The sequence below is a fragment of the Passer domesticus genome, chromosome 2 (assembly GCF_036417665.1).
Source record: "Passer domesticus isolate bPasDom1 chromosome 2, bPasDom1.hap1, whole genome shotgun sequence".
In the NCBI taxonomy this organism is placed as follows: Eukaryota; Metazoa; Chordata; class Aves; order Passeriformes; family Passeridae; genus Passer; species Passer domesticus.
Window position 1 is genome coordinate 47,310,972 of NC_087475.1, and position 25,824 is coordinate 47,336,795.

At 34.3% G+C, this 25,824-nt stretch overlaps 2 long non-coding RNA genes across 3 annotated transcripts; one reads left to right on the forward strand and one right to left on the reverse strand.

Moving 5' to 3' along the window:
* Window positions 1-9,986: 9,986 nt before the first annotated feature.
* LOC135295384 (uncharacterized) lies at window positions 9,987-12,551 on the reverse strand. Its single transcript, XR_010357455.1, has 3 exons — window positions 12,507-12,551; window positions 12,328-12,387; window positions 9,987-10,299 (listed from the first exon to the last, which is right to left on the reverse strand). It is a non-coding gene; the product is annotated as an uncharacterized LOC135295384 (long non-coding RNA).
* On the forward strand, window positions 12,323-16,992 carry LOC135295383 (uncharacterized). 2 transcript variants are annotated; one of them, XR_010357453.1, is made up of 3 exons: window positions 12,323-12,832; window positions 15,679-15,732; window positions 16,368-16,992. It is a non-coding gene; the product is annotated as an uncharacterized LOC135295383 (long non-coding RNA). The 2 variants fall into 2 exon arrangements; XR_010357454.1 differs by having other exon boundaries at window positions 16,371-16,992.
* Window positions 16,993-25,824: the final 8,832 nt, after the last annotated feature.

The window sequence follows — 25,824 nt, forward strand, 5'->3', positions numbered from 1 at the left end:
TGGGGCTCAGAAGATCCACAAATGTGCCTATGCTTGTAAACCTATCTGAAGGACTTTGTTCAATCTTCTTCTGACATGCTTGAAAAAAATTCTACTCTAATGCTAATCAAAGAGTTTCCAACTTTACAAAAGATTTTCCAGATTTAACACTGTCAAAAAGTAAATGCTTCACACTTCAGAATATTTTCTGGCTTGTGCATTAATTTTTTTCAACATTAGGAAAGAGATGCAGGGTTTGTAGACAATAGAGAAAAGGAATTATTTTTTTTCTACATCAGTGCTGACTTCTATTTTTCACCAGTCTATTTTCAGATGTACTGTTAGTTATTTCTAAAACAGTGATGTGGCTTACAGATCTAAATTTAATTTTTTGAAAACTATAGAATTTTTTTCCTGGGACATATGAGTTAAAAGGTGTTTAAAATCCCCCAAGGAAAATGTTTCTCTTCATTTTCATTTCCTCTGGTATCTTGCAATTATTACTGTTTAGATGAGACCTAGATATATTTAAGAAAAACATTAGCTTCCAGGGAGTTTAATACATTCCTTAAATAATCTCCTTATAACAGGATTTGCTTGATTTTTCATTTCTTGTGTTTTTCACTGAAAGAAAATGGTGATCTTGTGACAATGAGGGACTGTATGATTGTACATAAATGATCTGTCAGAATATAACATCAACCAATGTGAAATATTTCGAGTATGCTTTTAACTGCTACATAATGACTGCTTTCTAAGTTTGCCAAAGATAAATTAAATACTACCATCTACCTCCTCAGTGTAAAATATTAAATTAAATGTTTTTATGCAATAAAATTTATTAGATCACATATAACCACTTTGCTGCTGGTATTATGAAGTAATTATGATTAGAAATTTTTGTTGTTAAACTTTGTCATGACTGATTTCAAAAGCCCCACTATCCTTTCACTGAAGGAATCTACTCCACTGCTAAAATATCACCACTACTCACCTAACTGCATGCTTTCTAGAACCAGATCTAATCAGATTGCGTGGAGGAAAGCAGGTCAAAGGTGAATCTATTTAATTTATGTATTACAAGCTGTTTGCTTCATTGAATGTGTAGTACAATGCATTATCTTTACAGAATATTGTATATTGAATATAATAAAATACCTTAAAAAAGATCAAGGTTGTAGAGTTATGTATTCAGAAAACAGGAAATACTTCAATGTCAGTTATAATAATGTCATCTGAAATGCTTTCTCTGCTGCATATCTTAATATAGATATATAAATACACATTATTTGGTAGATACCATTTAGTATACTGTGTACCACTGCTTAATACACTGGAATTTGGGTCACTAGAAAAATATTTTAATATACCATGAGGGATTACTGTAACCCTGTTTTAACTATGCACAATTATTTGATTTATTCCCTTTCTGTGACAACCTATTTGGACCATAATGTCACATATAGAGAAACTTTCATTTGTCTGTTGTTTCCCATGATGCAAGTGGATAGAAAAGAAAATTAGAATGGATGGTGAGATGCTAGCCACATTTTTTTTTTTATACTTGCCAGATAGAATGTTTATGGGGAAAATTAGGTGTTTCATTCTGGGAAAAGAATGTAAAAAAATTAGGAATCTAAAATATATTTTATCCATCATAATTTTATTTTTATCCATCCCCTTTAACACATTATGAGTTCTATATAAAAACACAATTTTACTTGCCTTTCTCAAGGTTTATTGCCACTGTTTCCCTTGTGCTGGCTCTGGTTTTCTCATTGACCTGCTGGGAACTATATCAGGTAAATAATTTGGCTGAAAATTAACCCTGCTGCCCACTTCCCTAGAGAATCAGTTTTTAGCAGTAGCAGCATATATTTTACACTGAACTGAGGATCATAGCTGAATGCTTGCAATCACAGTTTAGCTAACACATTTGGAGTGAACATGTTCCTCTTTTTGCACTACACCATTAAACTCAAATTAAGAAAACCATCCTCACTTTATCAAGTAAATGTAGTATGTGGGAGAAACAACACTGGATTATAAAAAGAAAAACTATTAGGTATTACAGCTGACTGCCTAAATAGATTGCAGAAAATGATGTCCTGTTCTTTAATTAGCACCAACACACCAACACCCTGCAACTTAGTCCTTACTTACAGCTTTTGCTCTTGGCTGACCTGGGTAAATATATTATGCCACTGTTTTCATCTGCCTCCTCTGTATTAGAAAAAAAAAAAAAAAAGGGAAAAGAAAGATCCCATTTTATAGTAGAAGATGCTCTATATGCAATGTGTAGGCAGAGAGGAATAGTGAAAAGTCAACCAAGCAGTTATTATAATTTTTAGCATCAGCAACCTTTAGTTCATAAAGAGGGGTGGCACAAATAAGGCCTTTCCACAGCTGCTTCTCGATATAGCAGGGGAGAGTGTGCAGCATCCCAATGACCTCAGAAGGAGAGATCAGTTTCTTTAAAGTACCAGTCATCAGAATCAAGCTCACTCAAGAAGGGAGGTAGAATACAACTGCATAATGCCTCCCTAGATTTTCTTCCACCTTGAATAAGAAGCACAGCTGTGACCTGTGCTGAGGGTGTTTAGTTCCCAGTCCTTGATTACTCCATCATAGCTCTGTTCTGTAATCCTCAGGGTAGAGGAGTTTTACTTGGAATGTCTTATAGCTCAGTTTAGGTTAAAGAATTAAAAAAACAAAAATTACATGGAGGACTACTCACTGAGGTCAGCTCCATCCCTCATAGAAGGATCATTGTTTATAATTCAGTTCTCCTAACCTCCAAAGCAGGCTGGCGGCATCCAAACCATCTGTTTTAAAAGGTCCCCGACCCAGAGATTTTTTGGGAAAGTATTAGTTATGACATGGGACTGCTCTAAGAATTAAACAATGCAATGATCAAGTCCCAGGCCTGGAAATGTCCTCTACCATCACTTACTTTCTTTACATAGGTACAGCACATAATTTTAACTGTATCTTTGGAGAAACCTTGCAGGACCAAGGCTCTGTGGTATTCAGAAACCCAGAACACGAGCCTGTGTGCAACAGTAATTCAGCTCCTGGTTAACATCAGAAAGTCTGGACACCCTTGAACATCAGGATATCCAGAGTTTGCAAACTCCAGGACTCAGATTTGTTGTACATCTACAGTAAATCTGAAAACTGTTTGACTTATAAAAATGAACAGTGCTCATGGCAACCTATGTAACGAAGGTGTCCAGAAGTTATCAGGCTCAGTTTCCATTGTTCTACTACACTTCAACTGACATAAATGTATTGCCAAAAATACAAAAAAGTTACAGTGAACCTTGTACACATATGATGTAAAGCTACCCCAAGCTTTGACAATACCTTGGGTACTGACTGCTGGAAGATGTGAGACTGTACAAGAAGGCAGATTATTTTATATTCTTTACACATTTAAACATCCCATTTTCTATTTACATCTTCCTATTCATACATTGTTCAGAAATAGATTTCTAGTTTTATGTTCTTTCATTTGGGCTTTGTACTGCCACTTACAGAAGTAGGAATGTCAAGGAGATTTTTTTTGCCTTATTTACAGTCTAATTTTAGATCTACACTAACAAAGGAATGCAAGGAGCAGTAAGGAATGGAGGAACTGATGAAAGACAAAAGATACTCAGTAAACACAGCTGTTCAATTAAAAAAGTGCACATCTGGATATCTTCATTTAACATTTAAAAAATATGCCTAACGTTGTATTTAGAAACAAACAACAATGATAAAAATCAAAATAATTTCTCAGCACCTCATTCTCATTTAGCACATTGTAGAAGACAAAAAATATACAGATTATTTTATGCAAAAATTCAATTATTTTCTGAACTTTTTCAGAATTTCAGATCGTCAGATGGTGATGAATGATGAGTGCTTTTTGTCAAATTATTTTTGTCAAATTATTTTCATTAAAAAAAATCAGAAAAATTCCTGTGAATTTTTCCTTAAATATATTATAGGATCTCAACTAGTTGTTAAAACCAAGGCACTCAAAATCAGACTATTAAAGGACACATGACGAACTAACAAATTGGAAAAACAGGAGTCTGAGGAATAATTTGACTTTTTATTTTTTTGCGTGCCTGTTCTTTTCTTAGTAAAGCAATACATTATTTGTATTTCCTCTCTTTACCTTCCTGTCTTTTCAAATGAATGGAGATCTCTTCAAATTTTTTTAAAGGCTTCTCCATATCCTTCCCCTTCACTAAGGAAAGAATGATAACTGAACTGCCAGAAAAATATGTATTTAATGTCTGTAGTATAACTTTCCATTATAGACCCCTATTATCAGGTTCTTCAAAGTGTGCCAGACTTTCAGAGATAAACCTTTTTACTACTAAAAGGGGTTTAGGTAAACTACATTGATTTTCCCATTTTAAAAAAAAATCTGTATAATCACTTTGGTGAGATTTATTTTATGAGCAAAAAATTAGAAATAACATCATCTTCAGGTTAAAGAACAATGTTATCTCTCCTTATAAGAAAAACCTATCCATGTCTGGCCTATACTTTCCTCAAGTTCCATGGTTTTTTACAATTAAGAGTCTGACATTAATGTCAAGGTTAGTGTCCTTATGAATAATGTCTCCAAAGGTAGAACTGCTGTGTAGGCAGAAAAGGAAGAAATAACAAGATAGGAAACAGTCCATGGTGAAGCAAAGTAATGATACAGTGAACAAATACAGGATATGCTAGCAAAAGGAAAAAGCAGAACAGTGACTGACCTTAGTGTACATTTAAGAGGGACACAGAACTCTACCAAATCTAAAATAAAAAGCATGAAGTTTTATCTAGAAGTCTCAATCTGCAGAAAGTAATATTTTAGTAGGATGTGTTTTCTGCTTTATAGAGTATATGAAATAATAATGAAAAGATAATCAGTCATACTATAGAATATCTTAAATACAGCAACAGAAGTTGCCCCCTGAACACTCAGCAAAAATTTAAGCACGGGTCTAAGGAATAGTGGTTCAAGTCTTTTAAATGTCTAACTTAGTGCCACTAGTAAAACTATTTTTCTAGGCTATATTCATCCTTAATTGGAGGAATAGGAACATAGAAAAACTAATGTAATCATCTATGTTAAGATAAAATGCATTACATTTAAAAACATATCTCTGCTATGGAGTGTGGAGGAGATGGAAATCTACATATAAAGTTTTTCTGTTTATCTGCGCTGCTGTGATTTTATAGTTTTCTTTAATGAGAAAATCCACATTGTTCTTTGTCATGGGTTGCTAAATCCTGCAGTCCAATAGAGACTTGACTGCTGCAGCTCTATGCCTCCTCATCTAATAGTAGCAAGTGTGAGCATTTATTTCCAACAGGTACATATGCAAGCACACTAATGCCATACGTATGTAAATGTACACAAAATTTCTTCTGAACATCTTTTCACACAGAAACCTTCAACAGTCAAGGAAACAGGAAACACTGAACAATCATGTTCCCCACCCTGACAGATCTAGATGAGTGTCCAAAAGTGAGAAATAGATGTTTCTGTAAGTACATGTATATGAATCATTCAATAAGTGATCAGAAACAATGTGTCAAGTAGCTGGGCCTAGTTTGTTTCATGTCCTCACACCATCTCTCAGTCAACACTCAGATCCTACAGTCCCTCTGAAAGTCGATGTGAACCTGGTGGTCCCTCCAGTAGACAAGATCTCCATCTGTCTCACTCAGAGATTACACACATCTCTGGCCCCAAACTATGGCTATCCAAGTTTGCCATTTCCAAGCCCTTTATTTTACTTGTTGGGTAGTCCAGATTGATATTCACCAGTGATCATATACTGATTGATAAGCCCACCTTCCCTGGTTACAAGCCCTGGAATCACATGGGCACCTGTCACCCATGGACTTACTATGGTTACTGGAATTCTGATGTCCACAAGCGTGCAAACACCCACAAGCACACATACACATGTGGAACAGACAGTCCCCGTAAAAGGAAAATAGATAGTAATGGAATTCAGTAAAAAGAGAGAACAGTCTCTGATAACCAGGCACAAGGAACAACCAGAGAAGCATTATGATCATCAGCCTTTGTACATGCAACTGTCCATTTTTATTCCCTTGTCCCTCCATTCCAATGGTAGTTCTTCCCCCAAAACTGCCTTGATCTCTCCCTCTAGCTGTCCTAAAGATACCATAACAAATCTTATGCAATCCAAAGATGATATTCCACTTGTCCCATGAATTCTACATGATGGGCAGTAATCCTACTTAGTCTGAAAGGTCATCCAGAGAAGTGGTTCATGACTAATCCTTTTTCATACCCAGACCATGAGGGTGATGGCCTTCCTGTGACAGCCATGAGAGCAGCAGGGAGAATGTCTGCTCACATCTGTGATTAGTTTATTCTGATTCCTCTGCCTTTGACAGTTCATGAGAAGAGGCAAGACTTTTATCATGTAACCTAATGATCTCCAGTACACAAAGATATATTTCTGAGTCAATAGATCTGTGTAGATGCCCACAACACTTAGATAGTGAATATCTGGTTTTGATAAACTGAGTGCCATCCTAAGCACAGGAAAGTAGGGAAAATTTCCTGCCTCAATCTGTAAATCTTATCTAATTGGAATTCAGGTGAAAAACTGCTTATAGAATTCCTGGTCATGTAAATTTGTTTAAATACTTAGCAGAATGTCTGCTGGTATTGGCATCCACAATGTGCACAGCTACACACGGCATTGTATGAAGAGTAAAGCTGCTATTGCACATTTTCAATAAATTCCTGAAGAAAAATGCATCATACAGTTAATACATATTATTCAACAACAGTCTCTGATGACTTTTCACTCCATTTTTCATATTCCATCATGTTCAACAGGTTTGCTAAACCATATTCAACAAAAAGGTTAGATTTTCAATGTTCAGCATACAGTTAGAGATGAATGCAGCCTGTCTCTTTATAAATCCACAAGTATATTTACATCTGTATATTTACTACTTAGAAAAAAGTATTATTTTTATATTTTATTACTTAGAAAAAAATAATTTTTAAAATTAGTTCATCCATGTTGACCACAGTTAAAGGCCAGTAGTTGCACTAAAAAGCAGTTTAGTCATGGTTTTTGCTTTATTTAAATATTTTCTTTAAAACCCCATTAGAATCCAAGAAATTTGAACACAGAAATAGTTCACTGGTTATTGCTTTTCCCTCAGTTTTACACATGTAAAACATTTTAGGTGACTGAATCTATTTGAGTGCATCTCCTTTTATTTCTGAACATGAACTGAGATTTAACACAGAAGTTCTGACAAATCTGAACTGCAATAGCTTAATAAGAGCTCATGATAAAATCAGGTCATGTAGATTGGAGAAGGGGGTTATGTTCAGGGTGTCTCTTTCTTTTCTTATTTTTCAGGTTTTCCATCATCATGTATGGAAAATGCTAAAAAGGGAACGTATGCTCATCAAATAACTTCCATGAGATCATCTTTGATAAGGTGGTCACATAGGTCTGGGACAATAATTTGAATGTCTAATATTATACTGTACATAACTACAACAACATCCAATAATCACAGCTTTCATTTTTATGCAACTATTGATGTGTGACACACTACTGTCTGTGATATGAAATAAAGAATACAAATGGTATATTACACGAGTTACAGTAGAAGCTCCAAGCAGAGAAAATGTTATCATCAAGGAGAAAAGTGGTAGCAGATTCAAAGTGCTGAATGATCAATACTCAAACAAAGAAATAAAAGACAAGCTCTATACTGATTACCTTTCCTGTAAAAAAGAAAAGTAAGGAAACTGGTTTAAAAAAGCACACTACCAAAGAATAGAGCAATATGTTATACTATTTAGGAATTAATATATGATTTTTTTTTTACTGCAATGAAAATAATAAAAGAAGAAGCAAAAAGAAAATATGAAATAAAATATTTGCAAGACGGTCAGAACACCAATCATGGGATTTTCAGTTCCTTAAAAAATTGAATGAATAACAGCTGTGCTATCTCAAGTAACAGATATATAAAGCAAGCACTAGAAAAACATTTTTTTTTTCATTTTCTTGAAGCAACTAGAGGAATAGATTGTTTGAGCTTCTTTCCAATAAAGGAACAGCCACTTTATATGAGAGCATCATTCAGTGATGAAAATGCCATTAGTCTAAAAGCTGTAAATGGAAGTTACGCAGTATGTAGGCTGGGCTTTAAACTAGAGTCTTAAAACAGTGATATACTAAAGTAAATTAAACTGGTTTAAATGTTATACTTCTCAAGCTGACTAACTTTCTAATTCAGAAAGACAGTAACAACTTCTAGTACGTGTTTTGGAAGAAAAGAGGCAAAAAATGATTCTACTACTTCAGTGTTGTCAATCCTTCAGCACAGAGGAGAGATTTAACTGCCACAAAGGCACACAGTTCAAGAAACTTCATGTCTGAGTTTCTGACTAGGAGCTCAGCTATTTGTAGCTCAATTCAGTTGTGTAATCATAGGTCTTTAATGTCTCTTCACACATTCCAGAATAACCTGCTTGTCCTTCTGCTGTTGACCATCTAAGTTCTGTGTGTTTGTAAGAGAAAAATAAAGCTGTCACTATATTTTCTACAAGAGAGAAAAGGATTTCACACTGGTATGGAAACAGAAGAAATTCAAGTTGCAGTATCTTGTAATATGTTCACCATATTTCAGTTCTCTGATAGCACAGCTTGAAAAAAAAAAAATTAATCTTCTATGATTCATTAATATTATTCATACAGGAAGGCAGTGATTTTACCTGCCATTGAAAAGTTCTTCAATATTCATGGGGGAAAAGCAGAATATAATAGCTAGGTACTCTCAATACTGTTCACACAGAAAACATGCTCTGCCCTTAACAGCATATATGCATATTGTGTTGCACATTAATTATTCCCAGATTTTTTACTTAGTCAAGGCTTCACGTCAAAGACAAAGAAAGCCATGACAGAATGTATTTGTGATAAAGAATGTCATGTTAATTAATGAAATGTACATAGAGTCACTGGTAAAAAAACCAAAAAAAACCCCCATACATTGTGGGCTATTTTAATTATTTTATATATTTAGATAAATCAATATTTAGATGTTTATCCATACACATAGTATTAGATAAGTAATAAACTTCAAGAAAAAACAAATGCATGGCAGACATATTTTTATATTTTATAAATGTCTTTACAACTGAACAAAGGGAGAAATTAAGAAAAGAAACCACTGAATCTGGATTATTATTTTTTTATGAAATTGGTAGAAGCAAGACTTCTTGGATCAATGAAGAATTGTAACATAATAACCTGAAAAAATTTAGAGTACTATAGTTATAGCGAACAGTTGTAGATCAGTTACACCCACAGCCATATGAAATCTTAAAAGCTATTTTAAAAGTGCAATTTTGGAAAGCTACAGCTTGATTAACACAAAATTCTATGGGGTTTTTTGTTGTTGTTGTTTTTTGTTTACCATTTTAAAGTAAGGGTTATCTTATTAATTTGTCAGATCCTGGTGTTAATCAAGCTGCCAGAATGATGATGTGCAGTCAAAGTTTTTTTTAATAAGATTTTTTTTTAGCTATCCCTTGTGAGGAGTCCATATCAGAAGCTAACATTTAATGCGTTGGATCATCTTGAAAGAGAAAAAAGGCTGATGAGACTGGGTATATATTGGCTGAAGCACAGAGAAGGTACAGTAAGAACTAATATCTGTTCAGTATATCATAAGAAGTATCACATAAGAAAGTCAACATCTGCTTTACTAAATGAAAGCACATTGGAATTAGACAGTATATTGTTCATCTCTACATTGTATAATCCCTGAAAACCAAAATCCTTAGTGTTACATACTGCTAACTAGCTTTGAAACACCTGCTGTTACATTCCTGGTTTTATTTTGCTTGACCTTGTTGTATTGGACCACACACAATTCTAACCTACTATATCACAATTAGCTTATTTTCCATTTCTTTTCTATAAGCATGGCACAGCTACTGGTCTTTCCACACAAACAGGGAGAAGAACTAGAAACCCTGAATATGTCCCTTTGTTCTTCCTAACCCCAGCTGCAATATTTCTTCTTTTCTCTGGCAAAATGTTGGAACAAAACAGAGCACTGGGAAATCAGTGTGAAATCAATAGATTTTAGGAGAGAAATTAATCTGTAATAGCATAGTGTTTCTCATACCAAAATAATTCCCTTTGGGGAGATTTTCATGTTTTTGTGTAATAGTCCACAGCAAGAGAGTAACAACCCTCAGGGGAAGATCCAAGCTCCTACTCTTGACAAAAGATCAAATTATCTCTGTAGAAAAAGAGAAAGCAAGCAAGAGAGTGTTAGTAAAAAAAAAAAAAAAAAAAAGGAAATAAAAAAGAGAAAGAAAACCTCACACTCTCACACTATCCTAAATCCTTCTAATTCTTTGTCTTACAGCTTTGTAGCATTTCGAAACTCGATGGTATCAAAGATTGATCAATATTTGAAAGAATTAAAGGATCTCCATTGCAGTAAGTATCTCACATATACCAAATTAAGAATTTCTGTAGTTGGGAAAAATAAGTGGTGATTGATAAGGACTGATAAAAAAAGTTAAATACAGAGACATTTTTCAGTATTTAGCTACATGATTCAAATTACAATTACATCTGCATTACAGATGATGCAACTGATTTTATGACTGACGCAGAAAATAACGATATAACATAATGCAACTATTGTGAATGAAATAGAATATGACAGATAAAAATTTAATTTTATTTCCTAGATTTGTGTATTGTTAAATCAAATAAGAATGTATAAGATAATACTATTGAACAATCAATACTACTTAGATTTGAAATATAGGAAATATATGTGCAAAAAACCCAGTAGTTTTGTATTAATTTATGAACTGATCTATGATGTAATACCTCATATTCAACAAAAATCATATATTAGCAAGTTTTCTTTGTCCTAGTCTCTTCCTCCAACAGAATCAAGTTAGAAACCTAAATTTCAGACTCTGATGTTAAATGGTGTGGCAATAGTATGTCTATTAACTGTTATAAAAGTAGGAACGGTTCCTGGAATTCTGCCAGTTCTAAAATTAATTAGTTTTTAGACAAAATCATAAGAAAGACTGCTATAACTGATGATGAAAGCTCATAACTGGAACTGCAAGACTAAATATTGCATCTCTGCATTAAATTGGAAAGAGAAAAAATTAAATTGAATCTTACATTCAGATTAAGAAATTCTATTTAATTTGGCAAGTACATCATACTTTCTCTGTAACACACAATGTATGCCTCTGTAGTTTCATGTTGTGATTGTGGAGTTTTTTAATCTAAAAATTGTGATTGAAAAATTTTTTCATGAAAATTTTGTATTATGTGATTGCCCTTCTAAAGAGAACATATATATAAGGTAATTCAAAAAACCCAAACAAGCAAAACAGAAAATGTGTATATGAACATAGAATCAAAAAAAGCATTAGATGCCTGCATATGTTCTGTTAGAATAAAGCAGTGCCATAACCTGCTGAGGCAATAACCACTGATTTAACAACTGCTTCACTATTAGGGTACTACAGGCATATTTTAGTACAAAGATCAGATATTTCAAATAAATCTCTCTTTGTGGGTTTCATAAACCATTATGCAATAGCTTTGGTTCTTGTAGTATAACTTCTGTGGAAACAACAAATGATCAGTAAAAAACTGATGAAAAAGGAAAATTATGGGAAATAAAGCAGCATTCTTAAGGAAAAAAAAAATCCAATAAAGTATTTGGATATGATCATGATTACATAAAGGGTTGTAGAACCAGTTCATGAAGGTGGATTTTCAAGAGAAATACCCTGGAGGTCCGAGATTATATTTGACAGGATTTTTTCTAGTGAAAAACTAAAGATCAGAAATAAACAGTAATACATTTGCCTATTTGTAGTGAATAGAATCATAAACTGGGATAAGATCTGACTTTGAAATTAGAACTGTGAATTTTAGACACTGAAGCAAAGAAACACAGGAGGTCAGGATTAAAATGAAAATAAAAAATGGATTTCATATTCTGCCCTGATAGTTACTATTAAAGAGATGTTTCACAGTGAAATTGAGAATATGATATTCTTCAGGGGTTGGAATGGGGCCAATGCTGTTCAACATCTTTGCGAACAACATGGACAGAGGGATTTAGCAAATCCACTGCAAGCTTGCTGACAGCACAAAGCTGTGGGGTTCAGTAAACAAGCTGGAGGGAAGGGATGCCACCCAGAGGAACCTCAAAAGGCTTGATAGGTGGGCCTGTGTAAATCTCCTGAAGTTCAGCAAGGCCAAATACAAGGCCCTGTACCTGAGTCAGGACAATCCCAAGCGCAAGTAAGGCTGGGAGGAGAAGAGGTTGAAAGGTGCCCTGTGGAGAAGGAATTGAGGGTGTTGGTTGATGAGGAGCCAAACAGGACCCTGCCCTGCGCAATTGCGGTTCAGAAAGCCAACTGGATCCCAGACTGGATTAAAAACAATGTTGCCCACAGGCTGAGGGAGGGTGGTTCCTCTCTTCTATGCTGTTCTGCTGTGACCCCACCTGCATCCAGCTCCAGGGCCCTCAACATAAGAAGGTCAGGGAACTGGTGGAGTGTGCTGGCAGGTCACAAAGCGGGCCAGAGGGCTGGAGCACCTCACTTACGAAGACAAGCTGAGAGATTTGGGGTTGTTCATTGCAGAGAAGAGAAAGGTCTAGGAAGATCTTATAGCAGCTTTCCAATACCTAAACAGTGTTCCCAGTGGAGCTGGAGAGGGACATTCTACAAGGACACACAGTGATAGAACAAGTATGAATGTCTTTAAACTGAAAGAGGGTAGGTTAAATTGAATTTTAGAAAGAAATTCTTTACTGTGAGGCCAGTGACACACACAATGCCCAGAGACATTGCAGATGCTCCTTTTGTGGAAGCATTTACCTAGAAGACCAGCTTGCATGAGGCTTTGAGCGGCCTAGATTAGTCTAGCCTAGTCTAGTCCCTGCCCAAGGCAGGAGGGTTGGAACTAGATGACCTTTTGAAGTTGCTTCAAATCCAAACTATTCCATGATTCCACGAAATTCAGCAAAATGAGTGAGTGACAAAAAACATAAAATCTAAATTTTGTGATAAGAAATATAATAATTGTAACTTATTTTAGCTTCATAATATTAACCATTCAGGATAATATTCCTCAAATTTGAAAATAAAGCCAATCAGGATTAATAAATCTTACTTTCTATGACTGTGATAATTGCAACTTCCATGACTTCATTTCTTTTGTATCCTAAAGTTTTTCCCTGAATTGATACAGTACCCCTAATTTACTGGAGTAATTTGCAAAGCTAAGCAGTTTCTTTAGTGATGTGTTCTGCACAAGATTTTGAAAAACTCGGAATAAGGTAGTTCTGTTGGGTTTTATTTTTTGTTTTATTGTGGGGATTTTTTTGGTTCTTTTTGTTTCGTTTTTTCCTGGTTTCTTTTGTTGTGAAATATATTTTGGAGTTTCTTTACAGCAGTTTCATACATGTGCCACTATGAGCTGCACTTATCAATGATTCTCCCCTTCCCTTTGAAGAAGCCCTTGTGGAAATTTAACAGCAGCAATTCAGTAATAACTCATATGATCTTTCAGAGCAATCCTGTCTTTGAAGCATATTTTTTCCTTTAATTTAGGCAACATTTACAAAGATTATAAAGATTTCTTTCCATTCTATATATCAGGATACATGTTTGTACTATATAATGCAGTTAGCTGCTGTATAAGGAACTTTCTCTACCTTACATTTAGGCATTTGATTCTTAAAATTTAACAGTGTCCTCTGTAAAGAATACTGGACTAAGCCATGAGGTTTGCAGTTGAATTATTTTCAGGAAAAGAAGAAAGCAAGTTTTGGTCTTGATCACATAAAGAGTTTATAAATTAAACAGAGGTAGATCCTCAAAAAAGCAAAAAATAAGGTCATGTGTGTATGTTTGAAACTTGTCCTGTCATGTGTCCTCATCACCCAAGATTTTCTTAAGCACACTAGCAATTAAATAGTGCCTGTCACCACAAAAGAGTTCATGTATCAATTCTGTGACACGATTCATTTGCCAAATGCAAGTCTCTAAGTCATCAAGCACCCAGTATAGTGGTAATAGGTAGCTGCTGTATCATTATCTCACCATAATTTTGGATAGTAAATAAGTCTTGCTGTTATGTTACCGAGATATATGTCTTTTTGGTCAGAAATTGTGAAATATGAAGACATTTGTCCAATATTCTGTTTTGATGGGGGTTTTTTTGTGGTTGGTTGGTTGTTTGTTTTGTTGTTTCTGGTTTTAGTTTTGTTTTTGTTTTGTTTTGTTTTTATTTTGTTTTGTTTAAAAACCCCAAATATGCAATAATATTTAGAATAAAATCATCACATCAGTTCTATATGTTCTAAGCATATATGTAATATGTATTAACAATGCTCCTAAAGAACTTACTGTTATCAAAGCTAATGATGGTATGACTTTATGTTGCTTTTTACATTTTTGCATCTATAACCATTCTTTCATGAGGTAGTTGAGATGCTTCCACTAGAAATAGTGGGGTTTTTAACATTCTTCTATGTAAAACTTTTTTCATGCTATTCACTGCTGAATTTCCAGGAAATTGTATACATGACTAGACTTGCTATTCAGTCTTTATGTTTAATATACAGAACATAAGGAGATCCTGTTTTACAAATAGAAAAGACATGTTAAAATCAAATCATGTTGGAATGTTGGAATATTTAGATGTTACATTAGCTCAGAACTAATATTTGCACCAACATATGTATGAACAGACCATGTCTCTTTTTTCCCTGCTGGATATTCTTTCCAATAGGATTTAGAAAATGGACCTTTTAGGACCAACTATCAGCACTTCCTCTTTCCTCAAGACAAAGTTGCTAAAGTCAATGTGAAATTATTGCTGCATGGAGTCTTACCTACACAGCAAATCGTTTGGTGAATCAGAACCTAATTATTATAGTATTATGTACATATAAATAAAAAAAAAAAGCTCCTGGAAATAAAGGCACTTCAATGATATCAGAGGATTTTAATGACAATTTGTTTTCTTCCTACTTGTCACAGGGGTGTTTTAAACATTTGATAACTTTCTCATTTTTCAGGCCTTGAACACAAAGGAGAGAAATAAGTTCTTAATGATTCTCTATAAGCTTATCTATAAAAATAGTTTGGTACAGTTTCAGTAAAGTAATGGGGCTTGATTTGTTTTTTTTTTTTTTTTCACAAACCTGTATCCCCAAAAAAGAAAAAGCAAGAAGAAGCTTAAGGTAAAAAAATTAGTTTACATTGAAAAAAACCCCAAAGGAACAGAAGATGAAAAAAGATAGAGAAGGGAGGATAGGGGGATTGTAAGAAATCCTATTTGTAATTTGAGAGCAAATATTTTTTCAAATTGTAGCATGATAAATTCCTTCAAGTTTCAGTACAATGCAACTGTGTAATATAATGTTTATGGTTCAAGTAATTTTGGAATATGAATATACATACAGAGATAAAAACTGGTTATTCTGTATAGAATGACTTGTCTATGACTCTAAAGTAAAAACTGTAGCATAGAAGATGATATCAGACCCTTAAAAGTCCAAACACATGTTGATATCAGGGGCCTCAGGGCTATAATTGTCACCTGTCAATTTCAGGCAGATGCAAAGTGAGGAGCTAGAGCCAGTTTTGGTGATAACAGGATGAAGAAGGTAGGGAACAAAAAAAATCTGAAGGTACAAATCTTGCTACCACTGCATAAGCTTGTTTTATTATTGCTGCTTTGGGGAATCTATTACAGATATTAGGAAATTATGTAGCTATTTTTCTGTACATGCATATTTGGTTTCAATTTACGCTTATGTAGTGAAAAAGGTAGTTGTGGTAACTATGAATATATAATATACATCTGCCTCAATTAATGTGAATGTGCATGTGTACACGTGTGTGTTAAAAAGCATATTGGAAATAAGTGTGGCTTAACCAATAAGTCTTGATTGTCATTATGAACTAGAATAGGATTTCTCTTCTGCTTCTCCCCTGCCCAACTTTGATTTGAGGTTGTATAATTTACTTTTTAACTTGGATGAAACAAATCCAACAAAGAAAACTGTGTTTAGTAGTATCATATCATCCAAATTATCCAAATAATTTTATTCTCCTAAGACACTTTCTCCATATATTGTACAAATGAGTACTGCTAGTATTTTAATATCAGGAAGTTTAATCTTACTTTTTTTTTTTTGGGGGGGGTGGGGGGTGCGTGTGTGTCTAACTCAAAGTTTAGTAGTATTTATGTGAAGAAAAATATTTACCAGTGTTGCTTATTTCTTTGACCTATTGTCAGCAGATGGAAGAGGCCATGCTTACACGATCAACAGAAATTGCAAGAACAGAAGAGAAGCCAATGGTTCTGGAATTGCACTCATGGGGACACTAAATACAAGCCTGGAATTACAACCGCAATGTTTTCAGAACAGCAGCTTGTGCTTACAATTTTTTCTTCTTCCTGGCAACAATGTTAAAATATTAGCTTTGAAAAAAATCCAAGAAGGATTTGGGACAGTAAAAACCACACTCACAAAGAAATTCTCTTTCCTACTAAATTCAGACTTTAAAAGACTAAAGAAATTGTTTACTTATTTTACTTAATCCTTTTTCATTATTTTTTTCTCTAAGCTATAGTTATATGGATAAGAAAAATAAAGGAAAATGAAAAATATTGTAATAACAGAAATAATTGCTATTAATAATAATGTGTTAAAAGAAATATACAAAGGAGAAAAAGAAATTATATTAGTTTTGACCAATAGGACAGACAGCTAATATACCCCTTTCTCTGAGAAGAAGTAATCTGTTAGAGAGGTAAATACAGGGTTTGGTTTTTTCCCCTGTTCAATCATATGTTTAAAAATAAATATGTATGAGCACACATATATTAAAAGGCAATGAAACTGAAAACCAGACAAAAAGTCAACACATTTAAATGCATCTCAGACTATGTTCCCTATATATTTATACTTTGTATGCTGGAATGTGACATCCCATCTTTCCTTTTGTACAACACATAACATAATAACAGTTGATGTGGTTTTTTCCTAAATTATGCTTTTGCAATTTAGATGACCCCTATTCATATTTTCCCAATGTAGATAATGTCGTTTGAAATGTGCCTTGTTCAGAGTCAGGATCTAACTATCAGAAATGTGCTATGTAATAGCTGTTATGCCCAAATATTCTGTGGGAATAGAGATGTAAATTTCAAAGTTTATTGGACAGGGTAAGGAGAAACACTAAGGATACGTTTACTTCTGAGTATGGAGATATACAGTTGTTTCTATTCAATAACCAATAACAGTGTTAAAAGAACTCCCTCTGTCCTTGATAGAGATGTAAAACCCCTATGTTTTCAGGCAGCAGTGCCATAAGAGATTAAGGGTGTGGTGGCACCTTTAGCTGGATCTAAATACCTGTCTGCATTTCCGCATTGTCTGTGGACCAGACTTCCAAATTTATTTGTTTTCTGGTTCTGGTATGTTACTTCTTTACTGACAAAGGAAGAGAACTTAATAAATTAGGAGTAAACTTTTTCAATATTTCTGACAGTTTTATAACAACAATATAGTCTAATGACATTTTCAAGATTTTCTATATTTGCACCAATTTATTTTCAAATAATCTCTTAATAATATGATTACCAAGAGGAATCCTTGCACTTTGTGCACGTCTTTGTCAGTCAAAGAAAATAAATGTTCTCTTTTGGGAGTGGCTTCATTGTGATATGAGTGTAGGCAGGAAAATAGTAGCAGGTGACTTGGTTACCTCTGCTTTTACTTATATCCACAATATTTAATTATGGGTCAATTGAAAATAAGTGCATCATAAATCTTGGAAGACTTGTCCCTCCCCTAATTTCCTTTGCTTTTTTATTTGAGCTGATGTTATATGGAAAATCCCTTTGGCTAATTGGGGTCAGCTGGCCTGGTTGTGTTGCCTCCCAGCCCCTTGGTGGTGAGGAATGGTGAGGAAACAGAGCTGATGCTGTGTCAGCCCTGCTCAGCAGTAGCCAAAGCACTGGGGTGCTTCCCATGCAAAGCACAGCACTGTGAGGGCTGCTAAGACAACATGAGCTCCATCCCAACCAGATGCAGCACACATGGTTCCTTTGTTCATGTGTAGATATTTATTTGATTAAAGAGTCTCCAAAGGTGATATATAGTGATTCTTGTGTGTAGATGTAGTATTTAAAAAAAAAAAATCACTGGGAAATGTCTTCAAGCTGTTTAGTAGTAGCTGCCAAAGGTGGACAAGAGTTCTGCTGATAGTGTTCAATTATATTAATTGTCATCAGAGGGTATGTGCACAGATTCTCTTATACTTTTACCATCAGAAGATTACTAGAAGTAAATTACTAGAAGAAATGTCTATCCAGAGAAAACCCAATATATTTTTTTCTACAGACGTTTTACAGGCAGAATAGTTTTGAGAGATATAAATCTCTCTCTCTCTCTCTCTCTATATATATATATATATATATAAATATATACACACACATACATATTTGCAAACCTAAAAGCTATTTTATGTTCTTCCATTTCTTCTATATTTGCCTAACTCAATATTTCTAGACCCCAACCTAGCTAGAGGCAGCACATAAAAACATAATAAAAACTCAACATTAATCTGTAGAAAAGAGTTTACACCTCAGTCACCATCCCAAACACTGCCATGATGTTAGAGGAACCTGTGGTCTTTGAAATGTTATCATTTGCTGAGGTTTTCCTCTTGAGAAGATATCAAAAAAGATGCAATAGTTAACAGAATAAGAGGCAGAGGGGCATAAAAACATAGTGTCTTACTTTTGGGAGTCTAGTTTTTGTTCTAGTGGAGATAACAGAGAGCATACACACTTCTGACAAAAATATGAAGGAATAAATGTTCAGGTTTGATTTAGTGATTATGAAGTCCAAATGTTATTTGAAATTTTTCAGTGATAAAGTTTTGGAAAACTTAGTATAAAAAGTATTTCCAGCAAAGTCTGTAAAGGGTTAGGTACCATATGATGCTGCATTCAGAGTAATATTTAATATTTCCAGGTCTTTCTTTAGCACTATTTATGTCCTAATGCTTCTGACTCTATACTTCCACTAGACTTGATTTCATAGTTACGTTCTTTTTGTTTCTAGTATCAGAGTGTCTTCTCTGATCAAGGTAGTAAAAATGTTTTCTCCTTTAGTCTTGTCAAAGTATTGTGTGGCTACATGGATCTAGGATCATGGACATTTATCCACACTTTCCCTTTCATCCTACAAAGCCTCTTAATGAGTCCCTGTTTACCCTTTTCTAGAACATTTAATGGTATTATTTTATACTTTATTGTAGCTCAGTCCTGCTGTTCACTACAGGTTATCAAGTGCTAGCTCTAATCAACCAGACCAGATACCAATTCACAAGGTTGTTTTAAATTGATTCCATTATTCATAGACCACCATTAAGGCCGTCTGTGGCACCTTAAGGAGTCACTCTGTAAAATTTTTCAGAAGAATTTTTCTATCTAAAATTCCTCCAAGGAACTTTGAATTAACCAGATTAAGGTAGGATTATGAGTCTTTTTCTGTCATTAATGGAGGAAGGAAGAGGAGGATAAAAATACTTGTGAGTTACTAAATTGCAAAATCCTGGATCAAATGCCTGAAAGATCCTCTAAGAGGGGAAACAATAGATTTCTGTTTTATAGGACTGGATTACTTGTATCTGTTTGCTATATTTTAATGAGACTGTTAAAATTGCAATTACTGCAATGATAAATTGAAGTTCTGTGTCTATATGACATGCTCCATTCCTGCTCCCTATAGGATTTATACAATTTTCAGTTTAGTGTGTGTTTTATTCATCACAATCTCACATTGCTGTCCCCTAAATTTTAATCTCCTTTATGTTTGTGGCAAACACGTTTCTGTCTTTCTTTGATTTGGATTATGATTTGAAATTGGTTAGACACATCAATCAGGTGAATTAACTGAGGGTAAAGCATTGTAGAATTAGCTGTAGCAGCTAAATCTTGGTGTCCTGGTGTTCTCCCTTACTTCATGATTTAATATTACAATATGAGGCACTAAACATGAAGTAGATATCAGATTTTGAAAATAATAGTAGAAGATGATTAAAGCTGATATTTTCAAAGCTGAAATTCAACAGAATTTCCAGAAATGGTCCATTGTAAGTTCCTGCCTTACTTCCATGTAACTTGGATGATTTTTTAAATGTACATTTCAGCTAAAAGTTAAATATTTAATAAATTTAATTCATTCAGAATGAATGAATGAAAATGAAAAAGAAAATGAAAATGAAGAAACAATATTATTTAAAAATATTTCAGAACAATGTTATTTAAGAGTTTTCATATGATGTTACAAGGATCTGAAATGAACCAGGAATTCAGATTTAAATAAAATATATGCTACAGCATAACTTATAGAAATAGCAACACTTTCAAAAATGACAGTGATCATAATATTTTATATTAGTAGTTATAATCACTGAAGAATCTGAGCTCCTGATCATACCCAAATTTTTAGTAGTTCCTAAACTTTGTAAGACTGTTGATATGACAGACCAAAAAATTAAGTCATGTTTCTTTTCCCCTTATGGCTCATATGGGAGACTGAACTGTGGGTACTGTTTCTTAAATTTTATTTGAAAGTATGCAACTGCTAAAGAGAAGGTTTTATGACTGATTTCCAGAGGACGGGGTAAGAAAGAGAAAAAAACACATCAGAACATAAATTAACATTCTGCTATTTAAAAGAGGTTTTCCTAGTTCTCTGTAGTGCATTAAGTTATTTTCTGTTCCATGAGCATTTGTTGTCATCTGCAGTTATAATGTCTTTCTCCCTTAGCTGCAAAACCAGGCTGAGGAAAAGCCGTCTGAATCACAGAATCACAGAATGGGTCAGGATGGAAGGAACCCCAGATGCTCATATGGTGCAACCTCCCTGCTGAAGCAGTGTCATCCTAGAGTACAGAGTTTTGTCCAGATGGTTCTGGAATATCTCCAGTGAGGGAGACTTTGGAAGCCACAGTTCAGACTAGGAATAACTACTGCACATGGAATTAGTCTTCACAGAACCACTAGTGACTGAGAAGTCCTTTTGCTTCATAGAGCAATATTTTGACTTCAGGGGTGTTTCCACTGTACCCCTTTTATATGTCCAACAGCTGTTCCTTTCATCCAATCACTAAAAGATTATCAGATCCTCCCCAAGCTCTCAAAGCACCCCCAACTTTGTTAAATTACCACTGATTGAATTGCTTTCAATGGATCAAGATGTCTTTTCTGTTCCTTGTGATTCTGCCTTCATTTGTCCCTGTGGTATGCTGTCTCAGATATTACATTTTCTTTCTTATTTTCGAGACCAACTGAATAGACTTTTGAGCAGAACAGAATAGTCTTCTCAATTTCCTGTGTTGTCTCACTTTCTTCTGATCTTCCCTTTACACGAGGCAGAGACATAACTGAAATATAGTTTGCCCTATAATTAAAAAAACTTCAAAACACTGTTCCAAGTCATGTTTTTCACCCTACCCACTAGAAATAAAGTCCATTAATGACTAGTTTAGGCGTAAGGGCACTGAAGTGTTAAGGATTTCCCTCTCCTAGTTTTTATAGGTATATCTCTCTTAATTTCTCATAACCTTTCTAGACAATTTAGATCTTTCTTCCTCTCCAAAGCATAGATAAACAAATAGACACAATTTTGGTGTCTGAGTGTGACATAAAAAAATCCCTCTCTGTGTACCCATGGGTAATACTAGTGGAAAATCAACTTTTAGAGTTGTGTAGGAAACAGTTTTCCTTACAATTAAATTTCTTTAATTTTTTGGTTTGTTGATTTGTTTGTTTGTTTATTCTATAAAATACATTTACTTCCACAGACAAAAAGAGTAAGAACACAGAATAGTTTGTAGACTAGATTACCATATTATAGTGTCTTAGTTCCTGAGATGCTGGCCTGACTACATGCATTTTGTCTAATTTTTTTGTTGGGAATTTTCCACTTTGTACAAGTAAAAAGTGTTAAATGGACAAAGACCTGTACTTATGTTTTCAACAGCTCAGAGTAAATATCACAACTACCAGAGTCTCTTCAAAAGTGGTACATGCCTATGAATAGTTGTGATGTTAACATTTGATATTGACACTGATAATTTTGAAGCAACACAGAACTTTATGGAAATCATCTTTATGCAGTAACCATGAGAGTTATACTACTTCATCAAATCCCTCCTTGGGATTAATCTACAAATAATTCTGAGGATAACTAGCTGATACTAAGTTTGTATTTATTTTGTTCTCTGAACGAATCCATGCTATTTGCACCATACCAATGGAAACCTGGAGTAGAGGAAAGTGTAGTCATGAGCAGTCTCAGCTCTGTACTCTGTTTCCTGTGGGAAGTTTCATATGGAGTGTTTGGTGTCTGAATATAGCCAAAGGAAACCTCTGACATTTTTGCTTTAAACATCACCAAAAAGGTTTTTCACCATAAACAGTGGGGGAAAAAAAATCCCAAAACAAAACAAAACCAGAAGGACAAGGTGATTACTTGTACAAAAGATATTCTTTAACATTACCAAAAACACAGGTGTAACTTAGAAATTTATTTTTTTTTCAAGAAAAGACAAATCAAGTACCTAGGAAGAGAAATAAAACACATGATCAATAGAGAAGTTGTTAAAAGATAAAATATTCAAGCAAATAAGGAAATAGCAAAGTAGAAATAGATGGCTTTAAATCAATGGGAAAATATTTCTTACCTATGGTATTGCCTACATGTACAACAAAGTCATTATTATTTGCTTAGAGGATCCCCCTAAATACAGTATTATGGAATGGTAAGGATGAAAAAAATATTACAAAAACTTAGCTTCATAACATGAAATAAAAAGAACTACAGCTGGACTAGAAAAGATTATTTTTTTCACTGAATATTATAAAGGAATTTTTAACTAAAACTTTTCACCCTTAAGAAAGTGCTAAAACAATCCATATATGTTTATTTCTTTAGAAGTTTGAGAAAAAAAAAAAAGTAAAATGTGCTTTAGTGATATTGATGAGAATTTAATATCTTACATGCAATTTCTGAATTGCCATAATCATTATTTCAAAAAATAATATTTTTATGCCAAATAATGCTTTGAACTGTATCTAAAAACTCAGAACTTTCTCAGTACTTTCTTAAGAGCATTGAGTGCTGTGTAACACATAATGCAAATGTGTCTGAAAAAAACACATTATTTAAGGGGCCATTTTGCAGTCTGAAAAGTGATTTGGGGATAAACTTTCACTGAGTCAGATAGTTATACAAATGTGTAAATGAACAAGCATGGCTTCCATTGAAAATTTAATTAACTGACTATATCTTACCACCTGTAAATGACGAGAGTGATGCTTCCTTTTTCCTGACATTGGATTGCACTGCTCTTTTGGTTACACGCTTTTGAGGCTGGAAGAAATTTTCTAGCAGAATGGTGTGTATAACAAGTATCTAATGTTGGCAACAGTCCCTGGGTTTTGCTATAAATCCAATATGCTTTTTGGATGAAAGGGAGTATGTGTAGAGCAATTTTAAGCGCATTTTGATGAAGAATTTAATGCAAACCAAAATATTTCCACAAATAATGAAGATCACCAAATGACCGAGTCTGAGAGATGTGGTTGTATTTGTGTGCTTTGTTCTTGCACCTGATGCAAGATCATCCCCATCTATTCAACCCTTGTGAGACCTTACCTGAAGTGATGTGTACAATTCTGGTGTTCCCACCATAGCAAGGACCTGGAACTATTGGGGTAAGTCCAGAGGAGAGACATAAAGTTGGTTAGAGGACTGGAGTACTCCTCCTATGAAGGCAGGCTGAGACAGCTGGGACTGTCCAGGCTGGAGAAGGTTGCATGGAGACCTCATGGCAACCTTCCAGTATCTGAAGGGTGCCTACAAGAAGGCAGAGAGAGACTCTTCATCAGGAGCTATAGTGATAGAACAAGCAGTAATAGGGACAAATTGAAAGAGGGTAAAATTAGGTCAAACATTAAGAAGAAATTCTTTACGTTGAGGGTGGTGAGACAGTGGAACAGTTTGCCCAGAAAGGCTGTGAATACTCCAAGCCTGATGGCGTTCAAAGCCAAGCTGGATAAGGCCTTGAGCAACCTGGTCCAGTGGGAGGTGTCCCTGACCTTGGCATGGGGGCTTGGGGCTAGCTGGTCTTTAAGGTCCATTCCAACCCTTAACATTCTATGACCAAGGCAGTTCATTGCTCCAGTAACTTTGCTTTCTTTCACTTCAACAAAAGCATGCTAACTGAAAAATCTTGACAATGTTTGAAGCATATAGGTCATTTACAATCATGATAACTTTCATCACTCTGAGAGGTACCTTGATTACAACAGGGTGAAAAAAAATAAAATCTTACTGGGGAAAAGAAATGAAAAAAAACCCCCAAGTAATAATTTTACTTTCAAATTCTCATTTTTGAAAGGAATAAAATATCCTACAGCATAAAGAAACTGTCTGAACTGTCAAGATAATTAAAACACCCCTTTTCTATTCTGTGTATGCCTGCTTCAGGACAGCAACTGAAGAACAGAAATATTTATGGCACTTTTTCATGACACTGATAGTAATGTCACTTGCATGAAAATAAAGAAATATTTAGGTTCAGATTCCAAACCTTTTCTAATTATAATGAGGTTGCCAACCCAAGGATTTTTGATAGATGGCTGACATTTCTGAGAATAACTCTGATAGGTTTTTAGTAGACATCACATCCTTTGCTGAAGGATACACAACACAAAGCATAAACCTTTTCAAAACAGTTCAAATACTTTGACTAAAGTCTGAAGGCATTAAGTCTAAAAGTAAAGGTACTCTTTTTTTGTGACCTCCTATTAGTGCATTATTTGGTGTCTGGGTGTCCATTAGGAATTTTTTGTTTAATAATTTTGTTACTACTGTTGTTACTACTTTGGTGAATTATACAAAGTTAAAACACACAAGGTAAGAAAAAAAATCAAGACAATAGATAACATAATATAATATGAAATGTTGGATGTGGATAAAAGAATAAAAAAAATTAAAGTAAACGGGGCGTTAGAAATTTGCAAATGGCTACTACCTAATGCATTAAAATCCGTTTTACATCTGACTGTAAATTTACTTCTCTGGACATTTTGATAAGTTTTGATTATTCTTTCTAATATTTCTGTCTAGTATGAAAAAATGCTTAGCCAACACCAAAATACATGGCTGTGGTCTTCTAGTTTTAGGTAACAGATTCTGAGGTAATAGAGAATTGACTGTCGATCAGTCTTTTGAGAAAAATTCTCCACAATTACAAGGTTAGGTGATCTATCAGTTTTCTGAATAAGCCATTCCTCTTTTGGTAAGTATACTACCAAAAAATAAATAAATCAGAACCTGGATCCACAGATACAGCAAGGACAGTATTTTATACTATGGTTTAGCCCTACGAACATCTTCAATGATACTAAAAAGCTAAATGTATCTGTGTGCAATGTAATTTTTCTACATAAACTTGGACATTTAATTGACCAAATTTAGATGTGCAGAACCATTTGAAAAACTCTGTGCCATGCAAAATTTCAAACCAGGGCTTCAAAATATCACATGGAACTTCTTTTTGCTTTCCCCCAAGCTACTAGACTCACTAGAGATTAGGTCAATCATCTCCAGTTCCACTACAAATTTTTTGTTCTCACAAGTAAATTGAATTTCTAGTCAATGTAG